The sequence below is a fragment of the Bombus huntii genome, chromosome 2 (genome assembly GCF_024542735.1).
Source record: "Bombus huntii isolate Logan2020A chromosome 2, iyBomHunt1.1, whole genome shotgun sequence".
NCBI lineage: Eukaryota > Metazoa > Arthropoda > Insecta > Hymenoptera > Apidae > Bombus > Bombus huntii.
The window spans coordinates 20,880,687-20,889,373 of record NC_066239.1 but is presented as its reverse complement, the minus strand read 5'-3'; the positions used below and the strand labels follow the sequence as shown (position 1 = coordinate 20,889,373).

The 8,687-nt window shown below is 53.0% G+C and overlaps 1 protein-coding gene across 1 annotated transcript in view; it reads left to right on the top strand.

Moving 5' to 3' along the window:
- The first annotated feature begins 708 nt into the window (after window positions 1-708).
- Window positions 709-8,687, top strand: part of LOC126875079 (eukaryotic translation initiation factor 3 subunit M) — a 77,721-nt gene continuing 69,742 nt past the window's right edge. Inside the window, exon 1 of the mRNA XM_050637769.1 lies at window positions 709-985. The gene's annotated coding sequence lies outside the window, so the exon portion shown is untranslated. The remainder of the gene's footprint in view (window positions 986-8,687) is intronic.

Sequence of the window (8,687 nt, the reverse complement as noted above, 5' to 3'; positions counted from 1 at the left end):
ACCGAAAGGGGACGCGACACCGGTGTCTAAAAAGAAGGCGACTATTACCGCGACCCGACGCACCACCGCGTGTCGCGAATAACGATCGAACGAGTGTAGCCGGAAAATTCGATTGGAAAGGTGGAACGTTGAACGGTCGACGACGGTGTTTAGCGCTCGTGTTCGTCCGTTATTTGGCCGATACGTTTGGCCGCGTTGCGTTGATCAGAGAGTCGTTCGGGGGAGGTTCGCGGAGGCGGGCGAACCCATCGAATCGAGAGACTGCGGATAGAATGTACACCGGTGCATCGAGAGTCAGACTCGATAATCATCGGAGAGACTGACGGTCAGCAGTTCGGGGGCCTATTCACGCGGCGTTACGCGGCCTTTCACGGATATCAGGTTGCCCATTAGCGACTAGAGAGGCTGTCCAGTAATTACGGCTTAATTAATCCTCCGAGGCTCGTCTCCGACTCGACTGATTAACGTGCGCCACGCTCAAAGGAAGAGCCGGCAATACGATGACCTTCCACGCCGAAAATCCGCTACCGTGACCCGTGCTCGCTTCTACGTTTCTACGTTTCTACGCTTCTGCGATCCGCTCGTTCTCGTCGCCGCTCCTGCACCCGCCGCGTCTCGTTCTCGTCCACCTTCATCTACCGATCAATTTCTCCGCTCTTCGCTCTTGCTTGCTCCGTGCCGCCGATCACGGCAGCCAAGAAGATACTCGTTCGTGAGCCTTTGACGCGACGCGATCATCTTTTACGCCGCTACCGGTTAATTCTCGTGTTTCGAAGCACGGATCGGACAGACTCGGAATTTACGGTGGCGCGCGCTCAACCCGGCAATGCCGAAGGGAAGAAAAGCGGATCGGTCGAAGAGGAGGTAGGGGAGCGGCGGGCAACGGTGTAGAATAAAGGATGCCCCGGTGGTTCGACCGACCGCGAGAATACCGGCACGGCGACGATACGGAGAGCCGAGAACGACCGAGAAAAGATCCTGAAAGGTAATTACTCTGTGCTAGATGCAAACAATAGGTATCGTACCCTTTGCTTCGTGTGAGAAACAAAAACCGCCCCGTTAGCTGGTACGTGGCGTGGCGTGGCGTCGGGCCTCGCCGGGCCAGCCTGTTTCGTATACCTGTTCCACGGTAACGGATGAAAAGCGAGGGTCACTGGAAACAGCGAGATCGTACCTTCAACGTCTTACCCAATGAATTACATAAGCATTAATCAACGGCGTTCCCCGAGGGTTCGTCGAAATCGGCCATAACCGTGACAGCTAGCTCGGCAGGAAAAGCTGTCTCGTCGAAAATCACCGTACCGTAGTTTCGTTACGATCGTTCGACGAACCAGGCATTCGGAATTTAGCCGGCAATCGCGACTTCTGTCTCGGGAAACGCGCGCAACGAGCGTCGTTAAATATTCACGGACCATCGGCGGCTTCCCATCCGACCAAGATTTTGTCCCGGCGATGAATGGGGACGGTGAAAACGGTTGCATACTAACCACCCACACGTTAATCGTCAATCCTGTTAGCGACACCGACAGGACGCCCTACCGCGGTAAAGGATCATCCCTTAATCTGTTCATTCGCATCCCTGCGGTTCTCTCGCGGTGCAACCGCGCGGAGAGAGGCGACGCGCTACGAACCAACGATTTCGAAACTCGCACCCCGTGCCAAAACTCCCCCACCTGCTGTCCTCACCTCGTCCCTTCCTCTTCTTCCGCGTCTCCTTCTTCGCTTCCTTCCGTGTCTCCTGCCTACGCTCAGTCTCCGGCCTTCCTACGTTTCCAATCTCCTTACCATCCTCCTTCCATCCTATTATATTTTCGTACCACGCGACGTTCTTCCTTGCGTGAAAGCGCGTAACTCGACGTGTCCTGTCGTATCGCGTCGTATCGTATCGTATCCTGTCGTATCATGTCGATCGTCCAACGTCGCGGTGGCGTTCGTTTCTCCCATCGTCCTGGTTCGTCGTTGGCTGGTTTGTCCTGTCACGTTCGACGCTGAAGCAAGGATCGACCTTCGACCCAGCGCGATGCCACCGATCCGGCGAAAATGAAAGGCGGCAGACGATGCCTTAATAGACGCGTTTTACAACACGGGCCGACTCCGAAAGCCGCACGAGCCGGCACGTCGCGTCGGCCACGCGAGATGGGACGAGGAACACGTAGTTGAAAAGAAACGGACAGGTAACGACGGAAAGGCAGGTAGATCTCCGTTCTTACCGCCTGTTCGTCTCTCGATTCTTCTCTGCTACTTTCCGTTCTCGCGCCACGACTAACGCCCTGCGCACAATGGATAAATGAGATTTTTTGCGAGCGATTGAGATCCGAGTGCGGTGGGTAGGGTGGCGAGGTAGACGGAGAAGCAAGCTCCGGAGTGCCGAGGGAGTAGGGGAGGAAACGAACGGGCATCGTTGTCTCCCCCGGGAAGGACAGAGAGTGTACCGATGATAGGGTGCATCCCCCGAGAGACCAAGGGCTCGAAGAAAGGGTTGACAGAGGAGGCTTTTAATACTTGCGGTATCGTTCTTCTATTGTCGATAAAACGCATCGACGGGATTACCATAAATACGACGTGGCGCGTATCGTGCAGCGAAATTGTCTGGAGCATCGCCGCGGCGTCGTTCGAGACGCCGAAAAACGCTTCCGTTTTTCTCTTCCTCGTCGGCGACGAGCGTTCGTCTTCGACTTCGTCGACTTTGGCCACCTCTAACGTCTCCGACGACGCGACGAGCAACGGCGAGGGACGAGTCTCGCGCGCCACGAAATACACTTTGAAATTTTACCGTTATAAATGCGAGAGTCGCTCGGTCGGTGGTTTCGCGTTAGCAAATTGGCGAGCAGCTGACACCGTCCCACGAAACGAGCGCGAGCGGACAAGAAGCGACGAAACCGGTGCAAGGTTTCGACTCTGGAACGCGCGAGACTAGCGGACACGCCTAATTAGGGGTAGCCAAGCTCTTGCGTCACAGCGGGGTAATTAATTGAACGTGGATTAATACCGGTGGATTAATCTACATGCTGCCGCTCCCCTTTGCCATTTTCCCGTTGAAGCGAGGCGCGGCGCCTCGCTCGTTCGTCCCAGAAATGTCCTCGATCTCGCGACGATCCGCGCGACCAACGCGTCTGTTCATCGCTGGAGTCGCGATCTCCGGTGATCCCTCTCGAACGTACACGCTCGTCGCAGATGGAAATTCTTTCTTTGCCAGTCTCCGAAGAGAGTGTGCAGCGTGCGCGCTCGTCTGGAGGCAAGTGCCGTTGCCGTAACAAGGGCCACGAACGCGATCCTTGACACCGCTACGTCGCGTCGGTGCTATCGATGATGCCTAGCAACGCGGAAGCCATTAACCATATGGCATATACACCGTGCCACGCTACATCGCGACCTGCACTCCTGTCTGTCCGTTCTCCTCCGTCCATCCGACATCGCTGCAGCGGGCTCGCGCGATCCTGCCAGCAACGCTATGCCACGCCGCTCCTCCGTCCGACCGATCGGCTATCCTCCTTTCGATTCCATCCGATGCGACACGACGCGATGCACGCTGTGCTCGCCGTGGTATTAGAGGAAGCAGAATCGCAGCATCTATCGCGTAATTTTGGCGCAACGAAGCCAACAGCGCGACAGCTATCGCGAAACATTGCGTTTCGATATCGTTCGAAAAAATGCCGCGAATCTTTGTACTCGCAACGTATCCTTCGACGATATCGCGTCGTGTTTTACTCGATAATTCGAAGAACCGGCAGGCCATCGGATACATCGTCGTCGTCGTCGTCGTCGTTCGCGTACCTGTCGGCTCCGAATCAACGTCGCACGCGCGATGCTCTCGTCGGAGAGATTCGACACCTGCCGAACGACGACGATGGTAGACGCGGAAACCGGCGAAACTGCAAAGAATAAAAGGGCGACTAAGAACGTACCTAGCCGGAAAGATACGAAGCCGTAGCGATCGTTTCCTCCGGCGTATAAATATGCAACGCGTCGCCCATGGGTCAGCTCGGATTCCTCGACGATGCGATGAGAGCGTTCGCGATCGGTCGGGCGCGCACATCCATATCGGCTCGACGTATGCGTACACGCGTGCATACGTTAATCCTCCACAATAGGATCCTCCACAATGGCCTTTGTCCGCCGTGCTCACGGAAAGAAATGAAAAACGAGGCCCTCCTTCTCTCCCCTCCCTCCCCCGTTCCTCTCTTTTCCCCTCTTTTCTCCTCTTTTCCCCTCTTTCCTCCTCGATTCTCCGACGCTTACCATTTTTCTCGCTTTATCCACTCCGCTTCTCCCTTTTCTTCCGACTTCTCCGCTTACGTTAGTTTCTTCCAGCATCCCTCTCGGTTCCGCGTGCAACCGCGTCGCGTATCGCGCGACTACGATCGCTCGTCGAGAGTCCGATACCGGTAAACGTATCGCGCGTAATTTCGTCGAGTCTCTGTACGCTACGATCGGACGACGCGTTGAGAAGATGACGGGGAGATCGAAGATTTCGAAGGTTAGAATCGACGACAGAACCGAGTTCGTCGACCCATCGTTTTTCGTCGCGTCGAGGAGCGCGGTTCCGAGTAACAAAGTCGTTACGGATCGTTGAGGCATCGAGTGGAAAATTGAACGGGACCGTGGTAGGACTCGACTCCGGCCTCGAGCGCGACAAAAACCAGCGTGGATCTCGTTTAGGTTCTGCAGTGTCACGCAACGAGACGCGCGGAGAAAAAAAAAAAAAAACGAATTTCCTCGTAGTTGCGAAGCGAAGGATGTCCGAGGGTCCTCCGGGCGATTTCACTGCCACGCGACTCGTCCGATCGCGAGCCGATCGATCGTCGACCGTTGTACAATTAGACGGTTTTTAGGCGCGATGCTTTGCGCCGGAAACTCACCGCCGAGTCGTGGTTCGGCAAGTCGACGGGGGCTGAACGGCCGCGCGAAGAATCGGTCGACGTCGTTCGCGAGGCAACGGTCGTACAGCTCGACGATCGTATTAGCCGTTAACGGTGCCTAATTCGGTGCAAAGCCGCTAATCCGGCAGAATTAATCCAGCTCGGTCGGTTGCTTTCCATCAATGTGTCGTCGTTCACGAAGCGCCGGGAGTACGGTGGGACAGGGCCAGCTTCGGCCCTTGATTCTCCACGGCCCCTGATTCTCGACCAACCCCTCTAACCTCCCTCCACCTCGACACCGATCCTGTTTCGCTTCGTCCCGACTCCTGACTCGGTCTTCGTCTCCGTCCCCGACCCCGTCATCCCCTTCGCCGCCGCCGTCGTGCCGTCTTCGTCTACGTTTCGTTCGCTCGCACGCTTGTCCCTTCGCCTCGTCCTCTCTTCGTTTCTCTCGGCTTCCCTGTCGCTCGCTCGCTCGCTCGCTCGCCCGCTCGTTCGCGTTCGCCATCCGCTCGTCCTCGTCCGACGTACGAACGCGGCAACTGTCTCGGTTTCTCCGTCGAAACATCGGCTCTCGACGACTCGGCTCGTTTACAGCGGGGCGTCAAGTTCGAAGCGAGTTTGCCGGAGCTCGGTCGGTCGCCTCTCGACAAGGATGCGAGCCACTCGAAACGTAGCGTATTCTGCGCGGGATGCCGCGGGATCTGACATAATGCCTGCCTCTCCCACCCCCGTATCCCACTCTGCCAGCAACCTCAACCCCGGATAAATTCTCTCTCCCCCTTGGTCTCCCGCTCCCTCGGCCGGCCCGTGCTGCTCGAGAGTACGCGGTGGTTGCTACGGCGATGAGAGGGCCGACACCACGAAAACCATTCGGTTCCATTCTCCGGTGATCGGCTCTCGTTCGAGATCTCCCAGCGTGCACGGAAGTGCATTATTAAAAGCCGAACGAGTACTTTGTAACGAGTTACCCCCTACCACGAATCGGCTTCCCGCCGTTTCGCGTTGCCTCGTGTCTCGCCCGTCTCCGATCGTCCCCCAACCACCTATCGTCGCCGCTACGAACGCGAGTCGAAATCGCGACGCCAAATCTTCCGAATCCGAGAATTTCTCCGTCTTTGAGCAGCGATCGGGTGTACTAGTCTCGCGTTCGTCGTCGACGACGATCGAGTTCGACGGTCGACCGATCGAAACGCTTTCCACCGATTACGAAGAACGAGACTTCGAAAGCATTAACAATTTACACGCACAATTTACACGGTTTACACACTTGCACATATTTAATATATCGAATATAGATCTATTTGAAAATTAAATTTGTATTTTTAAATTACGTTAAAATTGTATTTTTACGCGCGACTGACTTCCGTCGTTGCGATGACGCTCGGGGTCGTATATTCTATTTTACCTCTTTCATTTAGCCAAATTTCCGTACACACGCGGATACCGACACCTCTCGATGCAAACATCGGTTTTTCTTCAAAAGCGTTTTCTCCGATCTCTATCGACGATTTGCTCATCGTTGGACTTGCCTAATTACTTTTTGCCTGGCCGCTGCCCTCCTCCCTTTCTTCCGTTTCTTCCGTTCTCGGCGGCAACTGCCGAGAAAGGAAGCTACGGACGACTTTCGTCGTTCCGATCGAATCGTTGCACGAGCACAGACGGTCTGGTCTGCTGACAAAAATCGGTCGATCGATTACGAACGCCTCGTTGTTCGTTGTCGACGTGTAGGGGGGGTGGGGTAAGGTTAATTCGTACAAAATAAGGCATGTTTTTGTGAATTATTTGTGACGACACGGTTAAAATCTCTTTATCAAAACCAATAGTACGTTAAAGTATGACATTCGAAGAATATTGTATAAAATTTTCACGGAGAAATGTTAAAAAATACGGCAATGGCAGCAACTATTCGGAAGTGTCTCGGAAAAAAGGTAGAATTGCGATGCCCCTGATAACTTGGTGCTGGGTCATCTGAAATCAAAAAATCAAAGTTCGTTCGTTAGGTAACAGTTTTCCCCAGGTAACGCTGGGAGGGTTTTTCGAAATTTCAATTTTTCACTTTTTTTGAACACTTTGAAGGGAAAATTAGCCGCAAATTTTTCAACAAATTTTCGCAAAATCGGCTAATTTTCCCTTCAAAGCGTTCCAAAAAAGTGAAAAATTGAAATTTCGAAAAACCCTCGCAGCGTTACCTGGGGAAAACTGTTACCTAACGAACGAACTTTGATTTTTTGATTTCTGATGACCCAGCACCAAGTTACGAGCAATTCTACTTTTTTCCGAGACACGTCCGATAAATTGCTGCCATTGCCGTATTTTTTAATATTTCTCCGTGAAAATTTTATACAATATTCTTCGAATGTCATACTTTAACGTACCATTGGTTTTGATAAAGAGATTTTAACCGTGTCGTCACAAATAATTCACAAAAACATGCCTTACTTTTGTACGAATTAACCTTAGCCCCCCCTTAAATTAATTCGATCGCTACTCCGTCCATCGCTGTCGATGGATTATGCTTCCGTTGCGGTCCATTTATCCAAATACGTATATCTGTCGCAACGGTTTAGATAAGAACGGAGAAGGTTCCGAGGCGAAGAGGGTTACGCGTCGAGTTACGAGTTCGAGCGGATGACAAAAAATTAAGTCGACGCGCGCTACGGTTTAATCGTTCGGTTTCTTTAGGACGGTGCAACGTGGAAACCTCGGTCGCGAGAGAATCTCTGTTCGAAAAGAAACGAATACGCGCATTAACGAAATAGCGAGACGCTGGGGTGAGAGGGAAAATAATTCGATTTTTCGATTCGGCTGAATACCGCGATGATTGCCATTGCCAACGAAATGGAATTTAATCGAGCGACGAGCCACGAAAGATTTCTAGCGATTCGTCGAATTGATATTCCCGGTGCTCGTTCCGGAGACATGGCACGATAATGGCGTATTGTTTTACTAATTCTATTCGGAGGAGAGGAGACGTCTCAAACTGGCCGCCGAAAATCTACGATTTACTCGACGTCATATCCGTCGAACGATAGCACGATGCAACGACGAAACGACGAGATTCAAGGACATTTTCTTGTGCGAAATAAATGGCGGGCAAGGTTTGGAACGAGGAACCCCTAGAAACGTTCGCGATATATTTCGAAAAGAAAATTACGCGGACAACGATCGGAGCAGGACGTTCGATTGCAAATATTATACGAGTTTCGCTTCGTTTCGTCTCGCATCGATGAACGTCCGTATAAAGTGTATTCGATGGAATAGGGTCGAGCGCGGTCACCGAGCTTGGAATTAAAATCGGTGACTACCCCCGGTTGGTTCCGGTGGCGCGGTGCCGGTGCCGATGCCAGTGGATAACCGCAGGTTGCCTCTGTTCGTAGCTGACCGCGATTTCTTTTCCCCCTCTGTCTTTCGTTCTTCGATTCCACGAGACCCTCTTTCGTCGAATTTAAATTTTCCCGAATTTCGTTTAAAACGTTTATGATGCGTGTCCGAGGGTCGGTCGGTCGATCCCACGAGAGAGCGAGAGGTGTCTCAGCCCCAAGTTTGCGCAGCCGGACAACGAGTTCCAGCGCAAGACCGACGAGCCGGTGACCAGGCCGACTAGACACTCGATCGACCTTCCCATATCCGACCGCGTACCTAATAAATTTATTTCCGATGCAAATAAAATTCCTTCCCTGGTACGAACGAACGTCGCGTGACAGAGAACGCCTCCTTCCAACCGTTCTCTCCTTTCTTTGCCTCCTTCGTACTCGAATGGAACGTGGAGCCCGCGCTCAACCAAATTCCTCGTTTACCCGAGAGATATCGTTATCGCTAAAAAGA